Here is an 11,914-nt window from a genome sequence, read left to right on the forward strand (position 1 = left end):
ATCTCTCTCTCTCTCCTCTCTTTCTCTCTCTGTCTGTCTCCAAGTATGTACGTGTGATTACGTACACATGTGCACCTAAAACCGAGGTATACACAGGGAGGACCTCCATGACAACACGCCAAGTCTCGCAACACCCACAGACTTACTTTTACAATTACACTCACCAATTTCAAACTTCCTGCACAGTTTGCAATTAATTTTATATCCGTTCACGCCGAAACCCAAATCGTTAATTGCAATTATGACACGCCGTTTAACTTTAATTGGCTGGGTACGCGTCGACAAAAGGTGATCTGTTAGCACACCTCACGCTGACAAGTTTTCAAAGACATTCTAGGAAACTGTCGTAGTTTGTGTCGTCTGTTGTTGATAACAGGTTCGGTTTTGTCTCATGAAGTTGTTATATCTAGAATCTAGGCAATACTCATTAGGACCATTGTGGCCTCACCGGAAGCGTGCTGGTCTCGCATTCGCTTAGTTGTGAGTTCGAATCCCGAAAATACCCCCACCCCTAGAACCCTAACAGCCCCTAAAACGCATAATAGGACAAAGTGACGGTTTTGGGAGCATCAACGCGGCTCCCGGCGTAAGCTCCTAACCCCTTTTTCCCTTTTCCCAAAATAATAAATTTTATGTTACTACATAACCTCACCAACCAACAATAACACAATAAAAACACGACGAACTGTGTTATATACAAGACCCACTGGGGATCGAGTCCTGGACACAAGTTCATGACGTCACTCGTGGTGAGATTTTATGTATTCATTCTACCCTGCCATGGGCGGGGGGTGGGGGTGGGGCGGATCCGGTCACCCGTGTGGGTGTGTGGGGGAACTTTCCCCCCACCACTTAGAGGGGTGAACGTTCATTTTTCTCTTCCTCCCCCAGCCTCATATAGAGTCATAACATTTAGATTAAAAAGGGAGAGAGGCAAATCAATCTTGGATTCCTATTTTTATGAACATATATATACACATACATATGATATATATATACAGTATATGATATATATATGATAGGAAAATTTAGAAAAAAAAATCTACTACGAAAGCTTTGGCACCACGTAAGCATTAGCATTCAATAATAATTGTATACGAGAAAGACTAGGTTCAAAACGTGTGTGTATATATATATAAATATATATGTGTATATATATATATATATATGTGTGTGTGTGTGTGTGTGTATGCGCGCGCTCAATGCATACGTGCGTGACACTACTAAAAACTATATTCATAAACATTTACAACATTCAAATGTGAATATACCAATACACACGACCTCAAAATTCTTAGAAAAATCAATACAGGTTTACATTTTCCTCAAACTAATTGTACGTGTTGGTTCATCGTTAATTAATCTTCCCAAAAAACAGTTTCCCGAAATCAATCTTTTCTGAAAACGAAATGATTAAGTTGAAGATGTTGAACTGTACAAAGTCTCATGACCTAAAATGACGGATTAACGCTTATTAGTGTGTATAAAACATACAATTCCTTTCTGGTACGTATACATAAATTCCAAAAGACCTTTTCTCCTTTATAAGGGGAATATATTATTCAGGTCATGTACCCAACCAACATTTTTAATGTATGTAATATATGGATTCAAGCAATTTACACAAATATTCATAATCGTTGGTTCCATCAGGCCTTTGGTTTTAATATGGCTGGAAACATATAATTAACATGCATACACACGCACAAACAGGAACTGGGGAATACTAGAACCATCATTTCATCTTGCAGATGTCGAGTAAGAGCGAAGAGACGGAAAAGAAGTCTTCAAAAAAAAAACACAGAAAATGGACGACACGTGGTCTTCGTCATGAAGATAACACCAGAAACTGGATCGCATGAAAAATTGTCACCTCAGACTTATACAGGGTGACTATTATTCATGTGGGCTATCCTAGGGTGACAATTCTTCATGTGGGCCATCTTGGGTTTACGATTCTTCGGTTGTATAAGTTGGTGACAATAAGCATAACCCTCATTCAACCTAACCTAACCTAACTGAACGTAACCTAACCTAATCTTAATTCCACTGTTGATATTCAGTGTTCTGGGGTGACAATTCATCAGGTGGGATCTCATAGGGTGACAATTCTTCATGTGGGCGTTCTGGGGTGACAATTATTCATGTGACCCCAATTTTATTACTGTGCATTAAGTAGACCATATGATCATATAATGTGAATTGAGAATTGTTTTGTACTTGTTTAAAAACATATTAGCTTCGTTGAGGGTGTTGACTTTAAGATATATTTGATACAACTTAGTCTGCTCCAGTTTTTATTTATCTATTTATTCAATAACTTATCTACTTATTTATTTATTTGTTTCTTTATTAATTTATTTACTAATTTATCTAATTTGATTGATTTTATCTTGTTTTACTTTATATAATTTTTATTTAAATATTTGGATAGTTCCTTGATAATCTTTGATTAAGACAGGTTCTCTTAAAATATAAAAGACTAAAAATCTTTATCACGAGATACATTTTTCAATAACAAAATATCTTTTTAATGTCATTCAATCACGAAGTTAAAAAACGATCTAAGTATCTACATTTGCTTATGAGAAACATTCAAAAACGGTTGTACACACAACAAAGCCTCGGATTCAACGGACCTCGATTAAAACAATTCTGAATTAACGGACTTCCTATTCTAAGCGACTCCATATAGAAAAACTCAAATTTTATGCAATTAACTTTGTAAATATGTAGTCCCTCAGAGTATTTAAGTCCGTTAGGTTAGACTTAACCGTTAAATTCGTTAGATTCAAGAGTCTTGTATCTAGGAGATATAAGATAAATGAAAGTTATCAAGACGTCTAAGAGGATATTGATTGAGATGAGAGACAGATATCTCGTTTAATATACTGGGGATATTATCCCCCCACCGGGGGGGGGAGGGGGGGGAACCCAGATACTCACCCCTCCCCACCTTCCACTCACATCAACCCTCCTGTTCCCTTTCAAAATGGTGTGTACTCGTTCTACTTCAAACTCCACCCCCCCTACGTCCTCAAGACGAGTATGGGGCGGTAGACAAGGAAATGAAAAAAAAAAAGGATTAAATAAAAACAAATGAGAATCGAAATCTCTAAGAGAAGAACGCATTCATATCTGAAAAGGACATAATCATGTCGTCTATATTATCACTCAGGCGACATAGTCGACGTACATAACTCTTAAATCGCAATATGAAATATGTAAGAAACACATATTCCAGATGAATTAATCGAGATAGGATCTGATCCTCTACGAGAGGTTCGAATCCTCTATTTGAGTTTTGAATCCTATGTTGAATGGATTCATCTATCAGCATTTGGATTAAATACTAACGTGGAAGCCTTTCCCAAACGGGGTTAGAGGATTCAAGTAGTTGGAGTTGAAAAAAATGTCAACAAATTCTTATTGCCAAATTAAACGTAATTAATTAATTGTATTTCTCCACTTTCGTACGTTACAATGGGTAACGATGGTTGAGGCATGTCGATAGGAGGCCTTTCTGTCCAAACTGAGATTAAATATAAAATCAAATAAGTTAATAAATGAACAAATAAATAAATACACAAATAAACAAATGAATAAATAAACGAATAAACTGACGTTCCATCACATTGCTCAAAGGTGTTTATGAAACCGAATTTTAAAAATTTGATCTCTACTACATTCAACTGCCTCAACGTGCTCCAGGTGCTCTCTGTCACAGACGACTTTTAACTTGGTTACGTTTATGGAAACCCTCTCAGATCTACTTAATATCGATTGGAAAAAAAAAAACTAATAAAAAATAACAGATTAGAATAATCATCCGCAATATATAAAATTTCCATGCCCACTTACAATATTGATAAGCAAATTTATCAAGTAACCACATTAAATATACTAACCAAGCACTTTAGAAACGAATTCCTAGAAATTCTTCTGAGATTCAAGTCAAGACGTCTTGATTCTTTGGATGTAGATAGCCTGTTAAGTAACGTCCCAGTCGAAAAAATCATATTTCTTAAAGAACTCTTACCTCATACTTTCAACAATTCCACATCCTCCCTTCCTTGGATCCTTGGATGTAGACACCTTGTTTACAAACGTTCCAGTCGAAGAAATTATATAATCTTAAAGAACTCTTGCCTTCGGTAACGCCATACGAGATACTAGCTTCTACTATTGAAAGTCTGCTACACAATTGTACGACAAAAAATCTTTTCAGAAGTCTCACTGGCAAGTTATATTATCAAGTATAGAACATAATCTTAAAAGGAAAGTATACTGAAGATCAGTGTTCTTCCACCTGTATACCACAGACCCCCGAGAAGGGCGCAGTGTATGGTTATCGATTTTAGTCAGTGTTAAAATGACACATCAGGAGACCAAGGAACAGCAGTGAAACGTGAGAAGACAGGTTAAAACCAATTACTGTAGATACTTGGAATATGATTTACCACGGGATAACGATCGTAAGGGGTGACTTATATACATCTTGAATAGAATTACTTACCTCTATCTTTCTTATATAAATAATTCTTCTATTTCTTTTATATTTTTCTATTGTGTGTAAGTACGTCGTTTATAATATATATATATATGTGCACATATATCCATTAATCACATACATTTAACATTAATTACAATAACACTTATTGAGCGGCTTCATATGAGGCCTACATTTTCTAATCCTATATCCAGCTCAACATGGCCTTACTGCCGAAGCACCACGAGATGAATAGAATTACCTGGCGTCAACAAGAATGAAAGAACAAGTTCCCTTACACACGAAAGGAATCAAACATCCAGCTTCATCTACACATGCGCGTGCTACATTTTAGTTCTGCAAACAGATCACATGAGGGGAATTTTAACCCCCTCCCTCCCAAAATGCTCCAGATTTTGTCCATTCTTGTCCCAGTTAGTTGAATCTTTATGTAAATGGGGTCGACGGCTCCAAATGGATATTTTGATCGTTGTAACAAGATGTCTCATTCATGTTTGACAAAAAAAAAGTTCAGAAACATAATCACATCAAGTGAAACTAGAAAAGACTTTCTATAAGAATAGGCAGAAGAAGAACCAGAAGAGGAAGTAGCAGATGAAGAAGAAAGGAGATGAAGTAAAAGAAGAAAAAATGGGGGAGAAAGAAGATAATGAAAAAGGAATAAAGAACAATAGGAAGTGGATGAAAGATGAAAAGAATAAACAAGAATGAAGAACAAGAAAAGGAAGAAGAACAGGGAGAAGAAAAATAAAGAACAAGAAGGAGATTAAGAACAGCAAAAGAAGGAACAGGCAGAAGACGAAGAAGAAAAAGAAGAAGAAGAAGAAGCAGAATAATAAGGGGAAGAAGAAGAAGAAGAAGCAGAATAATAAGGGGAAGAAGAAGAAGAAGAACGAAAGAAGAGGAAAAAGACGAAAAAAAAAGAAGTAAATTAATGGTGAATGCCAGACCAGGAAGATCCCTTGTCACCGTGTCCACATGTCTCTCATTTATCTACCTGAGGACGAGAAGAAAGCGACACCTTGGGGTGTGTGGTGGGGCAGGAGGACTTACCTCCTCTGGTTTGCGATGAACAGCACCTCCGGCTTTGTCTGTATCACGCTGAGCCACCTGTAATCAAGTGCCACTTCAGCTGGTCCATACTGAAGTCATGTGGTCCAATGGTCTTGATTTATTGAACGACACGCAGGGGAAGAAGGGCCCTTCATTTGAAAGCAATTATCTCGAACTTCGTGTGCGTTCCCTGATTCAGCAGTTCTTTGTTCTTATTTCTGTCGTTCCTCTTTGCTTCCTGTGAATCTGCTTTGTCATCTGGGTACTTAGTTGTTGGACGCTGTTCTTCCCTTCTGCGGCACTCACGCGAAAATTGCACAAGCTCATGGGGACCATCCTAAGTGACGTAACAGATGGTGGTGGGGAGCCTACGCCAGAAGAACATAAGAATGAAGGAGACTGCAAGAGACCATAAGGCCTACACTAGGCAGTTCCATGTCCATTACCACCTGTCATCCCCATCCATAAAGTTGTCTAACCGTTTCTTAAAAGAACCGATAGTTTCAGCGCTCACTACGTGGTTACTAAGTCTGTTCCATTTGTTGACCACACTATTAGTAAACCAATTCTTGCCTATTTCCTTCTTAAATCTAAATTTGTCCAGTTTAAATCCATTACTGCGAGTCCTGCCCTGTTGTCTTGGTATGATGACCTTGTTTGCGTCATCTATTTTGCTCTATTATGCGCTTAGATGGTTGGGGAGTGGGTAAATTAAGCCACTGCTGAGAATCGCAGAGAAGAGCGAGATTCGAACCCGGAACTAATAAAATGCGAGGCTAGCATGCTTACGATTAGGTCTCCAGCGCTCACAGATGGTAAAGTTTAGTAAATAATCCAACCTCATAAACACTGGATCATTTCGGGCACCAGTGATTGCCACATGCCCCGTTTGGCTAAGCACATGGGAGACCAGGTCGACCAACAACACGTGTCCCATCTCTGGAACCACATTCCAGCAATCTCACTGGAATCTGTAAAATCCTGGAACATCTCCTTCTTTCTGCTCGCCCTTCACAGCCAAGTGGACGCTACTCGTGTTACATAAGAATGAAGGAGACTGCAAGAGACCATAAGGCCTACACTAGTCAGTTCAGTGCCACTTACAACCTGTCATCTCACCTCCATAGAGTTATCTAATCTTCTTTTAAAACAGCCAATGTGTCAACGCTCACTGCCTGGTTACTAAGTTTATTTCATTTATTAATCACTGTTGGTAAACTAATTCTTCTGATCCATCTGCTTCTGTCGATGCGTTGAAATCACCCAAGTCACCAGGTATAGATAGGATATCCCTTTGGTTGATATGGAGAGCAATGATGATAATAATGGTGATTGCAGTACTACCAATGTTAATAATTAACAACTAAAACCTTAATGATAATAGGAACTATGCTACTACAACTGCAGTAACAAGAACTACTACTACAACTACTGATGGAAAAAATAATAATAATAAAAAGAAAATTTTAATAAATGCGTGATGCAGACACTCCTCATCACTGTACAAAGAATATCAATATTGTAATAATGACAACATAAATGCCGATAAAAAACGAGGTAGGTTGGGTATAATAACGGATTGAAGTGTGTCGAGAGGACATCTATAGTGACAGACTAGGCTGGTTATGATCAGATTATGGTGGAAAAACTAGGAATATCGAGGGGATGAAGGATTACAAAGGGATTACAAAGGCGGAGCATGCCGACATGAGACCTTTTGGTCCATAACTAGGTCGGATGAGAAAAATATATATAAATGATAAAAAATAAAATAAAATAAAAATTATAATAATATAAATAATATAAATAATGATAAAGAAACAGGTAAATAGTAAATAATAATAACCTGACAAATAAATAATAATAAATGGAAATCAAGCAAATAATAAATAAACAGACAAATAATAACAAACAAATAATCAAATAATATAAAATAAATGATCGTCATTACAGTAGGTTGGGTATAATAATGGACTAAAGTATGCTGAAAGGACATGTATAGTGACAGACTAGGCTCTATAGTGATCAGACTATGGTGAAGAACTAAATATCGAGAGGATGAATATGGTGAGACGTTGGTGTCATAAGGAGAGTATGGTGAAGGATAATGAATGGGTATGGTGATGGAGTGGGGTAGGTATGGTGAGGGGATTGGAGTAGGCATAAATGGAGTATGGTGAAGAACAGATAATGTCTAAAGGGACATTTAGACGGTCAAACGGTTTGACAAAACCCGGTTTGTTAAACAAGTGTTTGAAGTGATGTTTGACCGTGTGAATAGGGTATTTGGTTGTCAAACACGTTCAACAAATGCGTTTGACGCCCAAATACCCCATTCACACGGTCAAACATCACTTCAAACACTTGCCTGACAAACCGGGTTTGTCAAACTGTTCGACCGTGTAAATGGCCCTTAAGTTAGGTTAGGGACTAGGGTGGGATTGGACTATGGTGAGGGACTGGGAGGTATGGTGACAAACATGTAATGTCTAAGGTGTGCCTAGGTTAACCCCCAGTCACAACAAGCTTACGACCGGTTTCCGACCACCTTCGACCGAAAATCAAGCAAGCGATCGGTCGGCGACACAAAACCTATGCAAGGAATTGAAATGGAAAAAAGTTATGTGGTTGATAAGATGAAAATCTATGTACTGGGGACTATTCAGTGTGTATTGTAATATATCTATCTATCGATCTATCTATTCATCTAATTACCGACTACCAGCGACTTCCAAAGACTACCTGCAACTGGTCGGCGACTACCTGCAGGTCGCCGGTGGTCGGAAACAGGTCGTAAGCTTGGAGTGACTGGGGTCTTAGGGACTAGGGTGAGCATAGGGAGGGAATGGGGTGACCTTGCAGGGTGTGGGTGTGGGGGGTGGGGGGGTAAGCCAAGTTTCCTTCCTTCCCTTTTGTTACAGATTGCTTTCTGATCCGAACAAGAAGGACATAACGATCTGATCGTCTATACTTTGTCTTGAACCCCCTCCTGCCTTCCCATCATTCTTCTTTTCCGATCTGTCTGTCTGTTTATCGGTCTATCTGTCTGTCAGTCTGTTTGCCTGTCTGTCCGAACGGCTGGTTGAATGGCTTTCTGTCTGTTTGTTTCTTTGTATATTTTTCTGTCTCTCTCTCCCTCTCTCTTTCTCTATCTTTCTTTTCCCCCCTCTCGATGTCTCTCTATATCTTTCGAGAGTTCAATAAACAGCCACTAACCAATTAAGTAAAACAAAATATTTAATTCTTTTTTGATTACCGAGTGATCGTTGAAAACGCAACAGATGATTTATTTGAAAGAAATATTGTGTAATGAATATGAATGGAATTGTTTGAAAAACTGAAGATTCATATAATATTATGTCCATTGACACACACAAACACACACACACACACACACACACACACACACACACACACACACACACACACACACACACACACACACACAAGGCTGAAGAAATTTCAATAGCGCTGCGTTGCGGGTCGTTACTCCAACTCTCGTGGGCGGGGAGTTTGGGGTGTGTGTGTGCGTATAAGGTCACAGCATTACCCATAGATCGGTCATATGTGAGCTGAGCTCTATTCTGGGAGGGAAATAGCTGTCGATCACGAGTCCAACACGTGATCCAAGACCACGGTGAATCACACACACACACACAGAAAGAGAAATATCACACTTGTAAAATAATAATAATAATAATAATAATAATAATAATAATAATAATAAATAAATAAATAGACTAAGAATAAATAAACAAATAAAAAAAAATAGATAAAAACATCTATTCTAGAATAGAACCAGTAGTAATCCTACACCTGATTGTAAACATTATACAACTCCTATCTTCCTTCCAATCCTCCTTGGGCATCTGTCTACTCCCTGAATCATCTACTGATCTCATCTCGTCCAGCAGAACTTAGCCCAAGGCTGCTTCTCCTCCTCCTCCTCCTCCTCCCTTTCTCACCCTAATCCCTCCCTTTATCTGCCATTTCTCTCAATTCACCGCACCCTCCCTCCTTCCTCCCTCCTTCCTCACATAATACGCACTACATTTACAGTAGAGCCGGACGGCACAGTGGGTACTGCCTTGAATTCATGAACAGGTAGTCCTGAGTTCGAGTTCCAGGACCTGCCTCGGGCTTGCCAAGTTGGTTCCCGGTAGCCCTGGCCAGACGGGGAGGCGACCCAACGTCGGGAAAAAAAAAAAAAAAAAAAATCTTGCCTCAGATGACAGGGCTTTCTTTGCCCCCCCCCCCTACTAAGTGTTTCTCACGTCCCATTGCGTGAGAGGATGGTGAGTTTCAGTGAGTTTATTAACAGAAATCTGCGTAACCAATCATTCCCCTCAACGTGTCAATTTAATGATCTCGTGTTAGAAAATAGATAAAATAAAAATAAATAAATAAATAAATAGATAAATAAATGAAAAAAATGAATAAATAGATAAAATAAATCAACAAATAAACAAATAAAATAGAAATTATATAAAAATAAAAATAAATAAAGATGAAATAAATAGATCAAAATAAATAAATAAAATAAATCAACAAATAAGATAAAATATAATATAAAATGAAAGTAAAAATAAAAATATAATAAATAGAAATAAATGAATAAATAACAAATGAAAATAAACAGATAAATAAATAAAATACAGATAAAATAAAATAAATAATATTAATGATATATTAGGTACCACAACAGCCATGTTAGGAACAATAGGTATCTTGCTGTTCATTTGTCCTCCATGTAACTAAAAAAAAAAAATCCCTCTCACATTCCCCCCACTCCCCCCTCCATACCATCAGCAAGTCCTTTTCTCCCTGTAGTTAGCTTAAAAACCAGCCTAATCTTCCCTCCCCACCCCAAGCACAAATCTCAACCCTATTCCCTGTTCCCCAACATTTTCCATCTACTTATAACCACCCAAACTCTTCTTCTATGCCTCATACTCACCCAATCCCACTCCACTTCATCTATCATTTTTTTTATTAAAAATATAATGCGAGGTATACATGAATCAGTCCGCTGTCTCGGCGGTGAAACAATTCTTTATGCAAAAGGGACAGCGTTTAATAGCATCAACATTAATTAGGCTTATATAATACAATTTAAACTATAGAATAATAGTACTAATATTCATAGATATTTACATATAGATATGCGAGACATAACAGTATTAATAATGCTATATTTCTATAATCCAAGTTCTAGTGAGGTGACAATTTTAAATCAAGAAAACGACTTATGGTACGTGAATGCTACAGAAAACGAATCTTCAAGACATGACCTTGCTACAATGTCACCTCTTCATGCGCTGGTGTGGCATCATCGGAAGCGTGCTGGTCTCGCATTCGCTTAGTTGTGGGTTCGAATCCCGCATTCTTCTACGATTCCCAACGGTGCTACTTGCCCCATCCGTCCAAACCCATAACACGGAAAAGGTGACGTTTCGGTAGGAACTACTCAGTACCTTCTGTTGTTGGCTCCTCGCCCCTCCCCCCAACCCAAATCCTTCCCTTCAAGAACTGGAGGTCTTCCTTGATTCCTCTTCCACTCGAAGACACTCTATTTCATGGATCCTCCCGATCTCTTGTCTTCAAATTGGACAATTTAGGCTCAAGAAGGAAACAGGCAAGAACTGATCAATAGAAGGGTTACCGAATGGAATAGACTTAATAACCATGTAGTGAGCGCTGAACCAATTAGTTGTTTTAAGAAAAAACTAGATAACATAAAAGATAGGGGTGACAGGTGGTAAGGGACATGGAACTGCCTAGTGGAGGATTTATGGTCTCTTCCAGTCTCCTTCATTCTTATGTTTTCATCGAACTCCTCTTCATCTCTTTTCTCAATCTCTTCTCTACCCTTCTGGATATCCAGAAACTTACGTTCTTATGTTCTAATCGAACTCCTCTTCATCTCTTTTCTCAATCTCTTCTCTACCCTTCTGGATATCCAGAAACCTTCATTCTTATGCTTTTATCGAACTCATCATCATCTCTTTTCTCGATCTCTTCTCTACCCTTCTGGATATCCAGAAACCTTCATTCTTATGCTTTTATCGAACTCATCATCATCTCTTTTCTCGATCTCTTCTCTACCCTTCTGGATATCCAGAAACCTTCATTCTTATGTTCTTATCGAACTCCTCATCATCTCCTTTCTCAATCTCTTCTCTACCCTTCTGGATATCCAGAAACCTTCCCCCAAGCCCCTTCCTCTTTCCCACCTTCCTCTTCCCCTTTCCCCCATCCCCTTTCTCTCCCCCCCCTTCCCTCCTTCACCCTCCCTCTTACCATCCTTCTTCTCAAAGTCAGTCTTATTACAAGGATGGATTTCCTGAAGGG

This window comes from Oratosquilla oratoria, chromosome 20 (genome assembly GCF_046742065.1).
Source record: "Oratosquilla oratoria isolate Oo_2021 chromosome 20, ASM4674206v1, whole genome shotgun sequence".
Classification (NCBI taxonomy): Eukaryota; Metazoa; Arthropoda; class Malacostraca; order Stomatopoda; family Squillidae; genus Oratosquilla; species Oratosquilla oratoria.